This window comes from Pituophis catenifer, unplaced genomic scaffold (genome assembly GCF_029215685.1).
Source record: "Pituophis catenifer annectens isolate HBS135680 unplaced genomic scaffold, rPitCat1.0.hap2 SCAF_8, whole genome shotgun sequence".
In the NCBI taxonomy this organism is placed as follows: Eukaryota; Metazoa; Chordata; class Lepidosauria; order Squamata; family Colubridae; genus Pituophis; species Pituophis catenifer.
In genome coordinates, this window is record NW_027256888.1 from 32,988,753 (window position 1) to 33,010,161 (window position 21,409).

At 42.2% G+C, this 21,409-nt stretch overlaps 1 protein-coding gene across 1 annotated transcript in view; it reads left to right on the forward strand.

The window, feature by feature from the left end:
- The window catches only part of GALNTL6 (polypeptide N-acetylgalactosaminyltransferase like 6), a 971,551-nt gene that overhangs the window by 910,453 nt on the left and 39,689 nt on the right, over positions 1 to 21,409 (forward strand). The window lies entirely within an intron of this gene.

A 21,409-nucleotide genomic window follows, 5' to 3' on the forward strand; every position in this document is an offset into this window, starting at 1 on the left:
AAACGTAAAATGTGAGGACAGTTCGAAGACTGGTCAAACGTGCGAGGACCAGTCAGAAATAACTTTTTCAGCCCTCTGAGTAGTCCATATGCATAAAAGGATACAGCAATAGAGAGGGATGAAGGAAGGGAAGGAAAATTAGAGTAGGAGTGAGGGTAAGAGAGGAAGGAAGAGAGGAGGAGAAGGAGAAAGGAAGAGGAAGTAGGGAGGAGAAGAAAAGGGTGAGGAAGAGAAAGTAAGAAGGAAAGAAAAGAGAGAGGTGGTAGGTTTGAGGAGAAAGATTGCTGTACAATAAAAAAGATGAAAAGGAAGAAAGCCAACCCCAAACAAATATAAAGATATTAAGATAAAGAATGAATTGTTAAACTTTAAAGAATAAAAGAGAACAAATATGAATAAATAACAATAATTAGAAACACACATACAAACGTACAATGTATTTTCTTTGAACAGAATATTTGGCCGGTTCATAAATTTAAACAGTGTTTAGTCATTTCAATTAAATTTACAATTTCTATATTTCCTTTTTGCCATATTTATTCCTCATCTATTTTTGTAAAAAACCAATATTACCCTTCATCCTCATCTCTAATCTTAATAAAATTCAATTTTTCCCTTCTATTCTATATTATACCCCTTCCCATTGTCATCTATTTTTATATCCATCCTCACATTGGTTAATTATGTAATATTACAGTTGTTTAATATGAATTCAACATTTTAATATAAATCAATTAGTTATATAACTATCTTTTTTGTATATTAATCAATATGAACATGAATATTCCAATTATTTCCATGCAATCCAATTTCTTACAAATCAATTAATTATATTTACCAATAATAATAAATCAAATAATTTCCCCCATATATTCCTCCAAACCACAACTTAACCATTTCTGCTTTCAACACAATATACAATTAATAGTATCTCAATTATTACAATTCCCTAGTTAAATAGACCTTTTTTTCTTTTGTGTTTTAAAATCTCCTCTTTTTCCCTAAATTTCCCGTTGTTTGCACCTACCTTTTTTGGTGAGGAAAAAGAAAAGAAATCTGCCTGCCTAATTTTCCAACGTGCAAAGCCAACAGCCTGCTTTACTTTCTCTTTCGTTTTTCAGTATAGCTAGGGGGAAAAAAATCTGCACTCTTTCCAAGCAAGCAGAAGAGCCCTGAGCAAAACAGCTGAGAGCAAATCAGCTGGGGGTCGGGAGCCGATCTAAGCAAGGGCTAATTAGCCTATGCTGAAGGTCCGGGGGCCAATAAAATTACAAAAAAACACCGAACCATTTGTTAAATTGCTGGCTCCCCCGCCCCTCGCCCACCACTATTTATTGGCAATAAATAGTGGTGCGGAGGGGCGGGGCAAGCCAACAATTTAACAAAGGGTTCGGCTGCACCACTGGCTATAGGGCGGCCCTTTGAAGCCCCGCGGCAAGAATTTAAACAGTTTTTTTTCCTCTAGCCATCGGAGGCAGCAATAGATTGGGAGTGGGTGGGGTAAACGAACGGCCGGCGATCCAACAGAGTGAGGGTGAGTGAAGGCGTGGGGGGGCGAGAGAGGGCTTTGGCGACCCCTGTGGAATGGCCATTCGACCCCCAGGTTGAGAACCGCTGCTCTAGATAGATTCATCTGTGGAAGTGGTATATCTGAACTTGTTGGAAACTCAAGCCAAAATGGTAACAGAGGGCAGTGCTCAATGACCAACAGGGTTGGGGTATGTCTGTAGTAGCCTCAAGAGGCCAAGACAAACTGAGTGGCTCCCTGGCCTTGATTATGTCATTGCTATCACTGGTGTTCTTGTACCAAGTCTTCTGTCAAAAAGAGGAGGAAAATAAAGACAAATTTAAACTGCCTCCGTAGTGGTCTTGAGAAGAAACAAAGACTGCATCATGAGGTTAGGTGTTCTAAAAAGTGTTAATGAGACTTTTTTGTGAAGGGATGTAAAGATTACCCTAGCTAAAACATGTACATCCTATCCATAGAATTATACATGGAAGAGTTGTGCTTTGTTATGAAAATGGTCTAGAGGAACAAAACGTATGAAGTTATTGTATAGCTAAAGTGCCATTTGTGAACTAATATTATAAAATGTGTGTACCATATTAAGTTCTCTAGAGAAGACATTAATGAAAAGAGATAAAAATAAAACTGAAAGAAATTGTTTGTGTTTTTTTAACTATAGACAAACATTTGGTAAACATTGGACAAACTCTTCCCTTTTTTGTTTCATGAACATGAAATATTAGTCCTGAAAATTGCAGATATTTTTTTTTCTTTAACATATTTAGAAACCACCCATCTTCATCACAGAAATATTTTATGTTACTATAATTTTTCTATTGTATTGCATTATTGCAACATTAATGCAGCTTGCATTTGATAACTGTTTACAAGACTGCATCTCCATTAATGAGTTATACCATTTTATAGAATTAGACAACATTCTGTTTGCCAGTGTAATGATAACCCAATTTAATATTATCACAAAATTTTCAGGTGATTACTTTACATTTTTTCTAAGGAAATGGCTTACAGCAACATTAGTGTAAAATGTTTTGGTTAACAGGACCCACTAAAATATCAGAATTGTGAGCATGTTTTTAATTCTGGAAAGAACATATTTATGCTATTTAAGCTATTCCAGTATGCTGTAGTTAGGGTGTTGAATAGAACTGGGAAGATCCAGTTGATGTTGAATCATGGAAGTTCATTTGATGATTTTCATTTTGAGAGTTTGGAAAAAGTTCAGAGAAGAGCAACTAAGATAATTAAGCCCAGAGTTTAAAACATATGAAGAATGGTTGTAGGAATTGGGTATGATTAATCTAGAGAAAAGAAGGACTAGGAGTGCCATGATAGCAGTATTCCAGTATTTAAGAGGGTGACACAAAGAAGAGGGTATCAATCTATTCTCCAAAGCACTTGAAGGCAGGATAAGAAACAATGGATGAAAACTAATCAAGGAGAGAAGCAACTTGGAATTCAGGAAAAACTTTTTAACAGTGAGCATAATTAACCAGTGGAATAGCTTGCCTTCTGAGGTTGTGGGTACTCCATCCCTGGAGATCTTTAAGAAGAGACTAGACAGCCTCTTGTCTGAAATGGTATAGGGCAGTGATGGCTAACCTTTTTGCCATCATGTGCCAGGAGCAGGGGGAGGTGTCATGCATACGTGTGCCCACACCCATAATTCTATGCACCCTGCCCCCACGTATGTGTGCACGACCTCCCCTGCTCCCCCCGCTCCTGGCACGCGATGGCATGGTAGGCCTGTTTTTTGCTCTCCTCAGGCTCCAGAGCTTTTCTAGGAGTCTGGGGAGGGCAAAAACGGCCTTCCCCACCCCCCCAGAGGCTCTCTGTGGGCCAGAAATGGCCCGTCGGCCTCTGGAGGGCCTCCGGGGTGGTGGGGAAGGCCGTTTTCGCCCTCCCCAGACTCCTAGAAAGGCTCTGGAGGCTGGGGAGAGAGAAAAATGGGCCTTCCCCACCCCCCCAAGGTCCTCCGGAGGCAGGAAACAGCCTGTTTCCCTATTTCTGGTGGAGCCAGAAGGCTTGAAAATCAGCTGAGCTCACGTGCCCACTGATATGGCTACACATGCCATCACGGGTATATCGCCATCACGGGTATAGGGTCTCCTGCTTGAGCAAGGGGTTATACTAGAAGACCTTCAAGGTCCCTTCCAGCTCTATTCTGATTGATTGATTGAACCAGTCAATCTTTCAGTCAATAGGTGTCATAGGCTGCTGATTGGGGGATAGATTTGGAATGTGGTGTATATTAGCTCAATTCCTCGCCTTTTTTTCCTTTACTTTTCTTGCACATTGATTTTGATTTACTCAATATATAGATTAAAGCTCAAGAAATCATTGACTTAATGGGGATTCATCGGAAACATGTGTCTAATCCACCATTGCTATTTTATACAACAAATGTGGCAAACCCTTTGCACTGCTTATTTCTTTCCCTTTTAGTATTAAACTGACTTCAGGCCTCTCATTATGGATTGTAATTTTAGTATAGTAGACCATGTGTAATTGACAGACTGGATTTTATCATAGACTTTATCTATTTATTATTTTATTCTAGAATTTTTAATTGTATATTTACTGAGTGTTTTTATTTGTTCTGGTCTCTGGTCTATGACTGTAATAAATCTTTTAAATAAACGGATCCTAAAAATAGATATCCCCATACCAGTATTTTTTTTTTTTCTAATAGGCCTACATTATTAATTCAAAATCTGTAGTTCCCCAAAACATCAGCAGAGAGCAGTGCTAGACAAATAGTGTTCCAGGTTGAACCAAGGCCTGAATATAAAGTAATGCATAATAAATATAACAAGTTTGTCATGGTTCAAAAGGTCAAAGAGATCTAGATTAAAGATATAACTTTGTTTATAAGGTGTATCAACTACCTGAATCCAAAGAGCTCTTGGAAGTAAATAGAAATAAAACAAAATTATAATTTTGTTTAAAATTAAGCTTAATTATATAATAATATCAACACAAAACATCAAAATTATTCTGGTTTTAACAATGCTACACCATCAGTTTTGAAAGGTCTTCCAAAAGAGCCAATATCTCATGATAGATCACAAGCGGAGCAGCCACCTTGCCTCCTACTTGTTCCATAAGATTGGGGCCTTGGGGTTTGACAAGAGCATTGTCAAACATCCTGTCATTATATCTCACGTGTGGGATTTCAGCAGATGCCCTTTGTCTGAACTGGGTGGGAAAAATCTTACTGGGAAAGGCAGTCTCTTAAATACAGTACCCAGGCCCTTAATTATGTAGGGCTTTACAGATATTTATTAACGGCCTGAATTACACTGGAAGCACAATAGCAATAGCAACCAGGGCATATGTATTACAGGGCAGTACTAACTCTCCTTAGTATGTACATTATATTTTTTTAATCAACTGAATTTTACAGATGACTTTCAAGGGAGCCTTATGTAGAACTAATAGTAGTAATCCAGTTGTAAGATAATAAGGGCATAAGTGTTTATCCTTACTGCATCCAATTCCAGGCAGTGGCGCAATTGGTGTAATGAACTAAAACTAGACAGATGCACTTAACCTCCTACTTTTGCAGCAAGAACTGTGAGCCGCAGTCTATCTTCCCTGGAGGAAAATAGCACAATTGTTAATCAAAGTGGCTTTATCCTGGAAGCAGTATGTTTCTGATTTAAATGCATTCCATCTTGTTTGAGTTAATTCTAGTCTGTTTTTCCATCCATGCTCTGACAGCCTCCAGGCACTAAATCAGGATTTCTGAATCCACCACTTGACCCAGGTAGACATATAAATCCAATATCAAGAGCCATGATGGCAGTGTGATTAGAATGCAGTATTGTAGGCTAATTCTGCTGACTGCCAGCAGTTCACCAGCTCAAGGTTGATTCAGCCTTCCATCCTTCCAAGATCGGTAAAATGAGGACCCAGATTGTTGAGGGCAATATGCCTACCCCTTAGAGAGGGCTGTAAAGCACTATAAAGTGTATATAAGTCTAAGTGCTATTGCTATCACCCGCATGTTGATACCTCACTCCAAACCAATGGATGATCTTTTCTCACCCTATTTCTACCAGCTAGATCTACCCATTCTGGAGCAAAATCACCATAAAACAGTGTCTCCCATGCCCAAATTTAATAGGCATTTCAGAAGGATACCATGGTTGATAATATCAAAGGCTGTTGGATAAGAATAGTTCCCCCTCCAGATCCTATTACCAGCCACTCATTAGAGCAACCAATACAATTTCCAACCCATGCTCAGGTTTGAAGCAAGATTGCCCTGGGTCCAGATAGTTCTTCAGAGTTCTTTGTAATGGCCATACCACCATTTTCTCAACAACCTTCTTCAAAACAAAAGGCTGGTTTATGAAGATGAACTGATATATATCCATTAAAAGTGGGTCCAATACTGATTTCTTGAGCAGAAGAAAGACCAATGTTCTAAAGCAGCTGGAACCATCCCATCTGTTAAAGATCCTTAATCATCTTTTTTTTTTTTTTTTAAATTTGATTTATATGCCGCCCTTCTCCGGAGACTCAGGGCGGCTTACAATGTGCTCAGCAATAATCTTAATAATCTTAATAATCTTAATCAATGGTGGGCTTCAAATTTTTTAAAACTGGTTCTCTGCCCTAATGACTGGCTGGGTGAGCATGGCTGGGTGAGCGTGGCTGGGTGGTCATGTGGCTGGGTGGGTGTGGCCAACTAGACATCGCTTCTTTGCATAAGGGATAGCCTATCTCTTTTGATCTCTCTGGACTAATGACTTAAAGAGCTGCCTCTAGACATTCATTTTAATAAGATTTTTAGAAACTTGCAGTTGAAAGTTCTTCATCTCTCCTTACCCTGAAGACCCAATTTCATTTGGAATTTAATCCCAAACTGATTGCCCTTTTAACATTTCTCTTGATACTTCTCCAAAATGCACCCCCAAGAAGCTACCTCCCTCTCTCTCCCCCTCCCTCCCTCCCTCCCTCCCTCTCTCTCTCTCTCTCTCTCTCTCTCTCTCTCTCTCTCTCTCTCACACACACACACACACACACACACACACACACACACACAAACAAATTCCCTTTTTTGGAGACTTTAGAATCACAGGCTAGAAGGTATCTTGGAGGTCTTATAGTTCAACCTTCTGCTCAAGGCAGAAGACCTCATACATACGCAAGTTTGCAGACATCCCCACCACACACTTGCTCCTTTCGCCACCACCAAGCAGAAGGACCGAGAAAAAACACCTGGTCTGGGCACACAGCCCTCCACGACAGAGCCCTTCCTGGGGAGCAAAGCAAGAACTTACTGATCCGTCCCAAGGGCAAGCACCAGAGTGGTGGCGCCCTGGGCTGCCGGCCCTTGGGGCAGGAAATTTCTCTCAGGCCTCCCACCCATCAAGTTGTTGCTTGATCTCGCAGCCACTTCTTATGGCCCTTGTTGGTGCTGGGCATGCCTTGGGTGCTTGGGGAGAGGCTCCATGTGCTCTCCAGGTCAGCAGCTGTTTGGGAGACATCTTGTGCAACACAGTGAAATTTAGCAGCTGTGAGCCATCACTTTCCACTAAGTCCCATCCGGAAAGCACTGTGGCAGAGAGAAGCAGCCAGGTTGAATGCTGTTTCTCTCTGCTGCAGCGCTTTCCGCATGGGACTTACAGGACCCAAAGCGGTGGCTCATGGCTGCTAAATTTTGCTATGCTGTACAAGATGCTCTCCCAGCAAGAGCAGCAGTGTAGAGAAACAACTGCTGACCCGGAGAGCACATGGAGCATCTTCATGAGCGAGTGAGGATTGCCCAACACCAAGGGCCCAAAGAAGCGGCTGCAAGGTCTGAAAGATGCCAGAGATTCGACCTGGCTGCTTCTCTCCTCTGCAGCACTTTCCGGATTGGATTTCTTACAGGTAAGAACCTTACCCAAACCTCTTCAGCCCCCCCTGATCCCACAATGCTCCCCCCCATGCCCTTTGGCTGAGTGCGGCAGGACATAGGATGGATAAATTGTTTTGGCCCAAGGGCCATAGTTTGAGGCCAGAGGGGGGCATGCAGGCAGAGGCCCCTGGGAAGGCCAGGGACTGGGACTGGCACATCCCCTGGGCCCAGACCCGAGGCAACGGTTGAGCGGGCAGCATGCAGGCAGAAGGATGGCGAGAGCCAGGCCCGAAAGGTGGCAGAACCTTGCCGTGTCCACCCAGAGGTGGCCCTTCGACCGAGTGCCTTACCTTCACTGGCAGCCATGGTGAGCAGAGCGGATGAGGCATGGAGATTAGCTGGGCTGCATGGCCGGTGTAGTAGGCCGCGACGAAGGCAGCCAAGCGGGCGGGGCAAGAAGATCAGCTGGACTGTGTGGTCTGGGCCAACAAGCCAGATAGTAGCTGAGCACGGGTGTGACTCTAGCCACCAGCCAAGGCGGGTGAGGCAACATAGGGTTGGCGGGGCCAGCCAGTGATTTGCCAGTTCAGCAAACTGCGCAGAATCGTAAGAACCAGTTTGCCCCAACTGGTCCGAACCGGCAGCAACCCATCTCTGATCTTAATCAGTCAGTTGAATGATGGACCATTCCATTAGTACAGACCCGACCTCATTAAGAACTGTGTGTTACTTGCTAAAATCTACAAAGAAAAAAAAAAGATCTTTAACAATATTGGCAAGCCATCGTTTCTTCAGTTTCCATCCACTCTAGTTCCAAATCCGGTATCTAGATAACTGATTTTACCCATGAACTGTTCACCCAATATTGCATTAATGGAATCTTCCAGCCCATCCTTTCTTTAAAATACATAGAATACTTAGAATGGTATCACTGTTTGAGTAAAAAAGTTGAAAAGTAATCCTCCTTTGTTGCCCTTATTGTCATAGAATGGACAAATTTTGAACCAATATGCACGTGTGAATGTATTTACTTCTCATTTTCTGCTAGCATTGTTCCAGGTATGAGATTTAGTATGAAGATGGCCTTGATCTCACTTGTTGCTGTCCTGTGATAGACCTGGATTGGGGGTCCCACATCAATCCTAGTGCTCATTGATCTCTCAGCAGTTTCCAATACCTTTGACCACAGTATCCTTTTGGATCAAGTTTGGGGGTTTGGGATAAAAGGCATGGTGGCTAGTTTCAATCCATTATGATAAATGCGAGAGATTGGCCCATGGCTTCTCACTTATGGGATGCCACAATGATCAAAGCTCTCTCCTTTCATGTTTATCATCAAACAAAACCATTGGATGAGCTCATCTGCTATTCAAGCCTCAATATACTGATTATACCCAGGTTCCCATCCTGATGGACCAAGGGGCTGTGTTTATTTGGGTTCCCAGATAGTGGAGGTGATCCACTGTTGACTCTCAGTGAATTGTACTTGAATTCTCAGGTCCTGCTTGAAGTTCAGGTGGAAGTGGAGGCCAAGAAATCATTCAAAAGTACATCATTCACCAGTGGTATCCTTTCCTGGATGAGGAGGTTCTTTAAATAGTCATGCCATAAACATATCATGTTGTGATTACTATTTGCATGTACATAGAGTTGTCCTTGAAGCCATTTGGAAGTTGTATCCAGTCCGGAATGCAGCAGTGATAATGATGGGGGTGTCATAATAAGTACATACGACTCTACAGCTTAATGAGTTCATCTGGCTACCAGTTGGCACAATTCAAAATCCTGGTTATTAATTTAAAACCCTTCATGGCCCAGGGCTTGGCTACCTGAAGGACTATTTTAAGTCATCTCTTCCCAACTGCTCCTACCCAGCACTTTGGGTTTTCTTGATTAAACTGCCTAAACTGTTACAGTCTTTGCCATCCAGAATGGTTTTCTTGTAGAGATTTTAATGGTTCGCAACTTTACGTTGAATAGGAAATCATTAAATATCTGTTGTTCCCCCAGTCCTTGGGGACACAGTGACTGACTGGATTTCCCTCCTCTCACATGTGACTGGGTCAAAGACTTTCTGATGGATCATCCACAAATAGTAAGGGTTCCGTCCTTTACATCTTCCACCCTGAAACTTAGCACAGGCTCCCCTATGTGCTCAGCCCCTACCTGTATTAGCTGTGACACGAGTGCATATCCTCTGATTCATCCAACATCATAATAAAATTTGCAGATGATACAATGGTGCTGGGGCTTATAACTGGAGGGGACGAATCAGCATACAGGGAAGAAGTCCAGAAGGTATCTACATGGTGCTCAAAAAATAACCTACATTTAAATACTAGCAAGACAAAGGAGATGGTGCTGGATTTCTGGAAGCACAGAGTGGAACCTGCCCCACTGTATATGTTATGTATTGATACATTTCAGTGGGAGTTTCAAACCTGCCTTAGTTGCTGATTGGCTGACAGCCTCTCCGGGATTGTATATAAGGAGGGCTGCAGCCTCAGAGTTTTTGCTGAAGTCTCACTGTATATTAAAGAGCTGTTGTCACTTGCTTGCTTTTGCCTCTCGTTATTTCCGAACCTCAACATTGGCGATGAAGGTGGGATTGAGGCCACAAGAAGCGAACCAGTGAGACCATGAGCTTCAGCTAGGCGACGAGGCAAACTACAGGAGGCATACCGAACATGTCTGCCTACATTCCGCCCAAGCCTTTTGATCCGGCCCGCGAAAAATGGGTCTCGTACCTAACGAGGTTTGAGTGCTCGCTAGAAGCCAGCGACATGCAAAGACTCTCCGCAAATCGGAAGAGAGCCCTCTTTCTAAGCCACTGCGGACCAGACGTGTTCGAGATGGCGGAGTCACTATGTGAACCAATGCCGGTCCAGACCGTTTCCTGGGACACACTGATGTTGTGTGTCACTACGCTCCTGTGCCCTCCAAATTCGTGCAACAATACCAATTAAGACAACGCGTGCAACGACAGGGGGAACCGGTCAGCGCTTACATGGCGAGCCTGCGTAAAGCCACAACACATTGCGACTATAGGGACTTGGACGATGCGCTGCTTGAGCAGCTAATCTGTGGCGTTCGAGACATAAGACTTCAAAGGCGACTACTCGCTAAGCCTGATCTAACGCTTGCCGGAGCCCTAAACGAGGCCAGGGCTCATGAAGCCTCCACAAAAGCCGCAGAAACACTGCAGCACCCGCTGATCAGCAAGGACAATCCCAAGTCTACACCAGTGCACAGGGAAGACACCGGATCCAGCTCGGAGTCCGAGTCTGATGAGGACGTCTTCCGCACAGAGCACCAAAGAAAAGACGCAGGCAGCCCCTGGCGTAACTGCCCCAGCTGTGGCGGGAATCACGATAGACTGTCCTGAAAATACAGAGAGGCTATTTGCAGGCGCTGCGAGAAAAAAGGGCACTTGGCGCGAGTCTGTAGAGCCATACTGCCCAGAAAACATCAACCACGTGAGCGCCGCAGCCAACCAGAGCCAACGCACCAGAAGCATCCAATGAGAGAGGGCGGCGCTAGAAAGCAGTGTGAATTTGAACCGCAAGATGGCCGCAGCATACACGTCGACCAGGCCAGCACGGCAATCCAAGACAAGGTCAGCACGGTGGTCAAAATCAACGGCAAACCATGCACGATGGAGATCGACACCGGATCAGCTCTTTCCATAATGTCGTGGGCGACCCTGCAGACCATCCTGCCGTCATTCCGGAAGGATCAGCTATCCATACAGAGACTGTGCATCCTAGACTACCAGGGGAACCGGGTCCCCGTTGAAGGAGTAGGCATGTTCCGAATCACCTACGGAGACTTCGAACAAGACCTGCTGCTAACAGTCGTCACAAAGCAGCTACCCAGCCTTCTGGGCATGGGGTGGTTCTGAGCCCTTGGCATGGGTTTCACCGGCGTCCACCGAATGTCCGAGCCATCACTGAAGGACAGCCTCCTGACCAAGTTCCAGGACGTCTTCGGGTACACGTTGGGCAAGTATGTGGGGACCCCTATCTCCCTAAACTTAGACCCCAACGTAGCCCAAATAAGACTTAAAGCCAGATGGGTGCCTTTCGCATTGAAACCAAAGATCGATGCAGAACTGGACAAATTAATTAAACAAGGGGTGTTGGTCCCCGTTGACCATGTGAAATGGGAAACCCCCATAGTGACCCCAGTTAAATCTGACGGCTCAATCAGAATTTGTGCCGACTACAAATGCACGATCAACAAGGCTTTGCAGCCGAGCGCCTATCCGGTGCCGATCGTGCATCATCTACTACACTCCCTGGGGCCAGGAAAAATTTTTGCCAAATTGGACCTAGCACAGGCCTATCAACAATTACCCATTGACGACGCCACGGCAGAGGCGCAAACGATCGTGACTCACAGGGGTGCATTCAAGTGCACCAGGCTCCAGTTTGGGGTGAGCGTCGCACCCGGCCTATTCCAGAGCACCATGGAGCGCTTTTTGCAAGGGCTTCTGGGGGTGGTGCCCTATTTTGACGACGTTTTAATCAGTGCCCAAGATGAATGTCAACTAGGGAACAGAGTGAGGAACGTCCTAACCAGATTTAGGGAAGCGGGACTCAAACTTAAAAAGAACAAGTGCATGATCGCTGTTCCCCCTGTCGAATTTTTGGGGTACAAGGTTGATGGCACGGGCATCCACCCCACCAAAAGTAAAGTTAGGGCCATCAAGAACGCACCCGCCCCCAAAACCAAATCGGAGCTCCAAGCCTTCCTTGGACTCCTCAACTTTTACTCAATGTTTTTAAAAGACAAGGCTACCATTGCAGATCCCCTGCACAAACTGTTAGGGAAGAATGTTCCATGGTTTTGGGGCAAGGCAGAGGCAGCCGCATTTGAGGCTGTAAAGAAACTTTTGTCTGAGGACAGTTTCCTCATTCAATACAACTCGGCGCTACCGCTTGTATTGGTTTGTGATGCCTCCCCCTTCGGAGTTGGTGCCATCCTAGGCCATAGACTGCCAAAGTGGGCCTATGGGCCTAGAGGCGCCCATTGCGTTTTACTCTCGCACTCTTTCCAGCGCAGAGCGTAACTATAGTCAGTTCGACAGAGAGGCTCTGGCTGCAATTGCGGGGGTTAAGAAGTTTCATGAATATCTCTATGGCCGTCAATTCAAACTGGTGACAGACCACCAGCCCTTGTTGGGACTTTTGGCCGGTGACAAGCCCACCCCCGCTGCCCTGTCCCCACGCTTAACCAGGTGGGCCATCTTCCTGTCGGCCTATTCGTACCAGCTTGTCCATCGACCCGGACGGACCTTGGGTCACGCGGACGCCCTCAGCCGCTGTCCCCTCCCCGAACTGCTTGTCAACTCCACGCCGGAAGCCCCCGTCCTTTTGATCGACGCTATGACTTTGGGACCTATCTCCTCTTGCGAGGTGGCTAAAGCCTCTGCTAGGGACCCTGTGATTCGCACTGTGATGGGGTGAATCTTTAAGGGGTGGCCTGTCAAGGTGGACGGTGGGGAATACCAGGGTTATGTTAACAAACGGAGCGAATTGTTTATGCAAGGGGGTTGCTTGTTGTGGGGTGATAGGGTGGTGGTACCAACAAAACTGAGAACGAGGGTCTTGGAGTTACTGCATGAGGGGCACCCAGGAATAGTTCGGATGAAAAGCTTAGCCCGCAGTTACGTTTGGTGGCCCAACATGGACCAAGTCATCTCCGAGTGGGTGGGGAAGTGCAGGCCCTGCCAGGAATCTCGCCCCAATCCCCCGATAGCGCCTATCCGAGAGTGGGAGAAACCAAAGGGGCCATGGGGGAGGATCCATATTGATTTTGCTGGGCCATTCCACGGGCAAACATTTTTAATCATAGTCAATGCCTTTTCAAAATGGCTTGAAATCATACTCATGTCTTCAACCACAGCCGAAGCAGTCATTAAGGCTCTTCGGAAATTATTTGCCACCTACGGGCTACCGGATACCCTTGTATCTGATAACAGGCCTCAATTTACAGCGACTCTGTTTGAGAGCTACCTGGCCGGACTGGGCATCCGCCATGCCCTGTCGGCCCCTTTCCATCCGGCTTCTAATGGCCTTGCTGAAGGTTTCGTAAGAACGGCCAAAGAGGCTTTGTCCAGGCTAGGCGACAGGGACTGGCAGGCCAGGATAGACCAATTTTTAGCAGTCCAGCATGCCACACCATGCACGGCCACAGGGAGAAGCCCAGCCGAACTCCTCATGGGCAGGAAGCTTCGGTGCGTGTTAGACAGGCTTCACTGTAACTACTCACATGAGAACTTTAAGGGAGAGACCACCGGACTAAGGCAGTTCCAGGTTGGGTCCCCGGTGTTCACTCACAATTATGCTAGCGGACCTCTATGGGTTGCAGGAACCATAGTGGGCATAACGGACCCAAAATCTTACACGGTAGACGTAGGGGTAGACAGAATCTGGAAACGCCACATAGACCAACTAAGGAAGAGAATAGTCAGCGAGGCAAACATCAACTTAGAAATCTCCGAACCTAACTACAACAACTTTCTCAAAACAGCTAACTCAAGCCCGGGTGCGAGGGAATACTTAGCTGACAAGCCCTGGTTCCAGCGCTGCCCCAGCGAGTCGCCACTCCCAGCTGGGGATAACCACGCCCCGGACAAAATCCAGGAGGTTTCATTGGCGGAGCCGGGAGAGACAGAGAGTCCCTCCGACCAGCTCGACGCCCCACCAAACACTGAACTGCTCAGGTCGATCAGAACGAGAACTCGCCCAGGTCACCTGCGAGATTTTGTGTGTACTTATGTAAATATTTGAATGTAGTGCCTTCTGGGAAGGGAGGGGTGTTATGTATTGATACATTTCAGCGGGAGTTTCAAACCTGCCTTAGTTGCTGATTGGCTGACAGCCTCTCCGGGATTGTATATAAGGAGGGCTGCAGCCTCAGAGTTTTTGCTGAAGTCTCACTGTATATTAAAGAGCTGTTGTCACTTGCTTGCTTGTGCCTCTCGTTATTCCCGAACCTCAACAGTATATCAAGGGGGCCGTGTGGAGAGGGTTTCCTCATTTAAATTCTTGGGAGTGCTTATTAGTCAAGATCTCACCTGGAAAAACAACACAACAATGAGGGTTGTTTAGTTGAGGTCGTTTTGTGTTTTCTTATATGTTGGTTTAAGTTAAAGTGCACAAGGGATCGTAAAGAATTTGTATGTGCTGAATATGGATAAAACTATAAGAATTACAACACTCAATGTCAAAGGTTTGGGGGCAGTAGTGAAAAGGAGGAGAATCGAACAATTGTTAAACAAGGAAAGATCTGACATCATTTTCTTGCAGGAAACTCACCAGGATAAGGAGGGAGTAAATGAAGTGTGTTTGAAGTGGTCACTCCATTATGAAAAGTCACTGGGGACTTCAAAAAAAAATGGGGTGGCCATACTGATTTCTAAAAGAACTGGATTTATTATGGAGAGTATAAAGAAAGATGGGCATGGTAGATTTATTATGATTAAAGGTCAAATTGAAAGTACAAAATATACGTTGGTTAATGTTTATGCCCCAAATGCGGGACATAGAGAATTTTTTTTAGAATTGTTTAAAGTAATAGAAGAATTTAAAGAAGGACATGTCATTTTAGGTGGAGATTTTAATATGGTTATGAATAATAGATTGGACAGGACCAATACCACAAGTGCTGAAAGGAGGAATAATATCACCATTTTAAATAAATTAATAAAAGAAAAAGATTATGTGGATGGGTAGCATTTTCTTAAAGGTGGGGAGCCCGGTTTCACATATTATTCCCCAACCTATAAATCCTATTCTAGAATTGATTATGTTTTCGTTTCTAGGGATATGGCAACTAAGTTGTGTAGAATGGAAGTGGGAGTAATTAAAGTAACAGATCATGTGGTGGTTAGTTTAGACTTTATGGTAAAAAAAGACTATAGAGAAGCGGTTAGATGGAAGGTGACTACAAGGATTCTTAAAAATGAGAAAGTGGTTGAGAAAATGCAAAAGGAGATATCCGAATTGTGGGAAATTAATGAAAAAGGAGAAATAGCAACGAGAATGGTGTGGGACACCATGAAGGCGGTGACACGGGGAATATGTATTAGGGAAGCCTGTAGTGTTAAAAGGTAAGAAACTGCATTACGGGAAAAATTAGAGGAACAGATTAAGAAATTGGAAAAAGAGTACTGGCATACAAGAAATAAACAGAAATTAATAGAATTACAAGCTAAAAAAAAGAATTAGAGAATAAAAACTTAGAGGAAATTCAGAATAATTTAATATACATGAAAAGAGAATTTTTTAAAAATAGCAATAAAAATTCTAAGATGCTTGCCAGGCTCACACAAAAGGAGAAAGCTAAAAATTCAATAGGTATAGTGAAAGATAAATTGGGGAATTACTGTAGTACAATGAAAGGAAAGTTAAAAATATTCCAGGAATTTTATCAAGAGTTGTACAAGGGTAAGGAGGTTAAGAAGGATAGAATGGAAGCTTATATTGGGAAATATATAAAAAGGGGTGTGGAAACAGAGCATAAAGAATTAATGGAAAGGAGTATATCGCAAAGGGAAATTGCAGAAGTAATTTAAAGTTTAAAGGTGGGTAAATCACCTGGGGTAGATGGATTAGGAACAGAATTCTATAAAACATTTAAAACATTATTAGTACCGAAATTATTAAAGCTGTATAATGCAATATTAGAAGGGGAAAAGATTCCAGAATCATGGGAGCAGTCGTTAATAATATTAATACTTAAACCAGATAAAGATCCGACGCTCCCTGACTCATACAGACCAATATCATTAATAAATCAAGATGCAAAAATTTTTTCAACTATTTTAGCAAGAAGAATGAATAATTTTATAGGTAATTATATAAGAGAAGATCAATGTGGATTTGTAATGGGCCGTCAAATGCATAATTTGGTTGGAAGAGTGCTAAATGTAATTCACGAGATCCAAAATCTAAAGCTTAAAGTGGGGATATTAGCGTTAGATATCTTTAAGGCCTTCGATTGTGTGAGCTGGCAAGCATTAAAGATGGCAATAGACAGAATGGGGTTTGGAAATAAATTTAAAGGTGTAATAGATCAATTATATTCTTGGAACTCTGCCTTAGTGGTAGTGAATGATGGAGTTACAGATAAGATACAACTCGCCAGAGGAACAAGGCAAAGGTGCCCACTCTCACCTGTCCTATTTGTATTGGTTATGGAACTATTGGCCAATGCATTAAGAGATGACGGGGAGATAGAAGGGATAGGTAAAATAAAACTAAATATGTTTGTTGATGATACATTGTTAACAGTTAAGAATATAGTGGATAAGATGGAAAGAATTGGATGGCATCTAAAAGAATTTGAAGAAATAACTGGATTAAGAATAAATTGGTCAAAAACTGAGTTGATGCTGTTTAATTACACTAAAAGGGAAGAGAAGGATTGGGAAGGGAAGCAAAGCGAAATGAGAATTAAAGATCATATTAAATACCTGGGAGTTAGAATTACAAAAAAATTTGAAGGAGTTAGAAAAGGAAAATCTAGGCAGCTTAAAGAAGGAGATTTTGGAAAGTTTGAATAAATATAAAAGGTTGAATTTATCATGGTTTGGAAGAATTGCCTTAGTAAAAATGAAGATTTTAGCAAAGATCAATTTTGCTTTTAGGATGCTACCAATAAAAATATCAGAATTAGAGTTAAAGAGTTGGCAGAATATACTAAACAACTATTGCAACGGGAATAAGAAAGCGAGGATAAATAAAAATAAGTGGTATCTAAGCCAAAAAAAAAGGCGGTTTAGGACTCCCAAATATTAAATTATATTATGTTGCTAACAGGCTTAGACATGTTATAGAGGAAATTTTAGGAATAGGGGAATTGGAATGGTTGGAAGATAAATCTAAAATTAAAACCAAATTAGAATGGAAGTTGGAAAATATATTTTTTATGGAAGGTGGAAAGAAATGGGCTGAGAGCATAAGTAATCCTCTCCTGAAGTTTCATTGGGAAATTTGGAGTAAATATAAAGGGAGGTTGCTTCCGAAGAACTCTCCATTATCACCGGTAGTAATTTTGGAAAAGTTCCCAGGGAATTTGAAGAATAAGGTGAATGAAATTTTAAAAGAGAAAAATAAAATGAAATTAAGGGAATGATTAGGAGGAATGAGGACACGTGGGGAATTGGAAGAGGTTCTAGGAGGAAAACGGTTGTCTTGGTTAAATTATAGCCAAGTGGAACAATGGACTAAAAATTGGATAAGAGAAAATGGAGAGTTAACGAGGTTTGAGGAATTAATTGAAAAAAATCAAACTGTAAAGGAAGAAAATAAAGGGATAAAAGGCTTAATGAGCGGAATCTATAAAATATTGTTGGAGGAAGAGGAGAGGGGAAATTTAGGAAAGATGGTATGGGAAACTGATTTGAAGATACAAATAGGGCAACAGAGTTGGGACAGAATTTGGCAACAAAGAGTGTTGAGAAATATGTCAGTAAGAATAAAAGAGAATTACTACAAAATGGTATGGAGGTGGTACTTAACTCCGGTTAGATTAAGCAATATGAATCAGCACTATTCAGATAACTGTTGGAGAGGTTGTGGAGAAAAAGGAACATATTTACATATGTGGTGGGATTGTAAATTTGTGCAAAAATTGTGGAAGATGGTGTTTAAGGAGATAGAAGAAATTGTAGGAATAAAGGTAGAAGAGGCACCAAAGGTAGCATTACTCTCACTATTGGAAGATATAAAATGTAAAAAAGAGACTAAAGAATTGATAATAAATTTGTTGACCGCAGCAAGGCTAATGATTTCTAGGAACTGGAAGATACAAGGTATTTATAGTTTAGAAGATTGGTATAAGGAAGTATGGGATATTGCCATAAATGGTAAATTGACTTGCAATATTAAAGTAAGGAGGGGCATAATGAAGGTAAACGAATTTAATGGAATTTGGAAACAGTTCTTAATACATGTGTTTTCTGGAGGAAGAGGGATACCACCATCAGAAGAAGCTTTAAGATTCTGGAAGCAGGAATGATCCCGAGGGGTGGGGGAGCACTCGTTGTTTGTTGGTATTCTGTATATTGTTATATATTATATATTATGATTCATGTATGTTATGTATGTTAATTTCTTTTTTTTTAATATGTTAATAATAAAATTAAAAAGAAAAAAGAAAAGGAGGCATGCCAGAGATTAAGCTGAGTCACTGGACCACACCCCACAGGGGATAAAAGGGGGTGAGATGGCCATTCAGACTCTGTGACGGACAAAATAAACTACTAGCGAGTCACATTGTATCTTTGAAACAACGTTATCTGCCTTGGATTTAATACGGACTGGACTTGACAATTCTTGAACTGTGTGTATCTTGTTTGGGTTTATCTGTCGGAGGAACAACCCCTCCCTCTGAGTAAAGTTCTTGGCAAGCAGCTACTGGGTTGCTGCCAATCCTCTTATCAAAAGAATTTGTTGTCTGCCAGTTTTATTTAACCCCTGGCTATCTGTTTGTGTGCGTGAGTGAGACGGGACAGAACAAAGCCATTGGTTGCACCCTAACACCACTGGATGACATTGCCAGGTCTCGTTGTTTCAGCAGAGTGAGGAAGATATTTAGGGATGATTCACATCCTGGTCAGTATCTTTTTTCACTTTTACCATTGGGCAGAAGACACAGAATTATAGCCAGCCGAACAAACAGGTTTAAAAATAGCTTTTATCCATGGGCTGTCAGACTCCTAAATACAATTACAATCAGTCCATGCATACATGAAAACATATGACTGGTTTCCAGTCGTTGGCTGCTGCCGGTTGTAACAACCGGTTCACCCAGCACCGAAAATGTGAGCACGTGCAGCCTAGCTTTACTCGCTGTGCGCCTTTCCCGCAAGCACACAGCCTTCCCCGCATGTGCGCGGCTTTAAAAATACGGCAATATCGGACGGGATAGCACCAGGGTGGGTGGGCAGGCCCACCCGCAGGTTGCAACTACTGGTTCACCCAAACCAGTCCGAACTGGCAGCAACCACATCTGCTGGTTTCTCCCTAATTACTTGTTTAAGGACCATTTTCTATATTATTCGTGTTGTTTTGTATTTTGTTATGGATTGCACCAGTAGAGACTAAATCAATTTTTTTGTATATATGTACAATGACAATAAAGGTTGTTGTTGTTGTAGAGATTTTCCATTTGGTTTTAATAGCTTAATGACTGATATTTTGTTTTGTGGTCAGTGTGTTCATTTATATGTTGGGTTTTTAATTTTAAGTTACATAGAGTCATCTAAAATACAGTGCCCACAGAATTTAACAAATAAATTTTTGTATGCCATTTTCAAAGACTTTATCTTTGATTTTATGTATCTATTATTGATTGTGAATCTTATTTTTTAACATAAATAATAGGACAATACCTTTCCAGTTCTAGCTGTGATTTTGCTGCATCCAGGTATTATCTGATCAAGTATTTCAGTTTTATCAACATTTAGTAGCCAAGCTGGTTTCTATTTTTTGCCTTCATGACATTTATAAATAGTGCTTGTTCTCAGACCACAAAAAGCATTCCTCCTGTTTTTTTTAAGGGTACCATTCTTAAGCCACCATCCTATTTTGGTATTATATGATTTCCCTTCAGTATCTTTTCCAAAAGTGCTCATGGAATGTTTCGATTTTCCAATTTTCTAATCTCATTTTAAGCCATTGCCTTTTATAGTTATGTTTAGATTCCATTTATGCAAAGAACCCTTCTTAGCTTCTTTAATACAGATTTTTTTATTGATCTTGATCATAAAGCCCTTCTTTTTATCTATTTTTTCCCCCTGAAAAAGTCTTTAGAAGATGTTGACATCATTATAAGGATGCAGGAGATTATTCAGTATTATTAATTCCTGGTTAGCTAGTCAAGATTTTCAGTGTACACCTGAGTTCAGTTGGCTATTGTATTAAATTATCAGCATGATCCATAAATTGATGGTTATGATTGTATTTTCACCACGTAGGCTAGACTTCAGGGTTTTTTAAAAATTATTTGAAATATTCTGGGGTTTATTTTTTTTTCTTTCTTCTTTGCTTGTGCAAAATATCTAAAGTTTCCAAGATTACCAAATTTTATGTTATACTTTTGATGGCTTTGTTTATTTATTGAATATCTTCCTGGAAATTAGCAATTTCCCTTTTTGCATATTTAGCAAGTACAAATTACACAAAATATGCCTGCATCATTTTCTTCCTTCTCATTCCATTCCAAGCCAGATTTGAAGCCTACTTAAAGCATCTTCTCTTTTAAGTTAGGGATGGCAGTATATTGTGGCCAGGGCTTAGATAACATTTTTTGCAAGACTGATGGCTACATCCAGGCAGAATAATGACACTTTAGAGTTGACAGTATTTCCTATGTCCATATTCAAGTGGGAATTAGAAGTGTTTCTATTTTTAAAAAGGCAGTGTCAATATTGTGTTATAACACACGTGTCAGATTTGTGAATTATTTGTCTCTTTAAAAAAGAAAACTGCTGTTAGTTTTTGATCATCATAAAAAATGTTTTGGGTGGCTCTGGGTTGCACTCCTGTTTTAGCTGCTGGAAGCTAGCCATTTAGATACATATTGCATCCTGGCACATAAAGTCCCAGCCTGTTTTGAGTATTCATGCCATTTTTAGTTCTGTGGCAGCACCCAGAAATTCCTTTTACGGAATCATTGTTTCAGTCTTGCATTGTCAATGAAACTTGCTTTGGCTTTTGTTCTTCCCTGGCAGGAAAGCTGCCAGCTCATAGCAGCTTTATTTTATCTTTTGTTGTTGTTAGTTGCAAAGTCATGTCCACCCCGTTGCGACCCATGGACAATTTTCCTCCAGGCCTTCCTGTCCTCTACCATCCCCCGGAGACCATTTAAGCTCACGCAGACTGCTTCACTGATTCCATCCAGCCACCTCATTCTCTGCCATCCCCTTCTTCTTTTGCCCTCAATCATTCCCAGCATTAGGCTCTTCTCCAGTGAGTCCTTCTTTCTCATTAGGTGGCCAAAGTATTTCAGTTTCAACT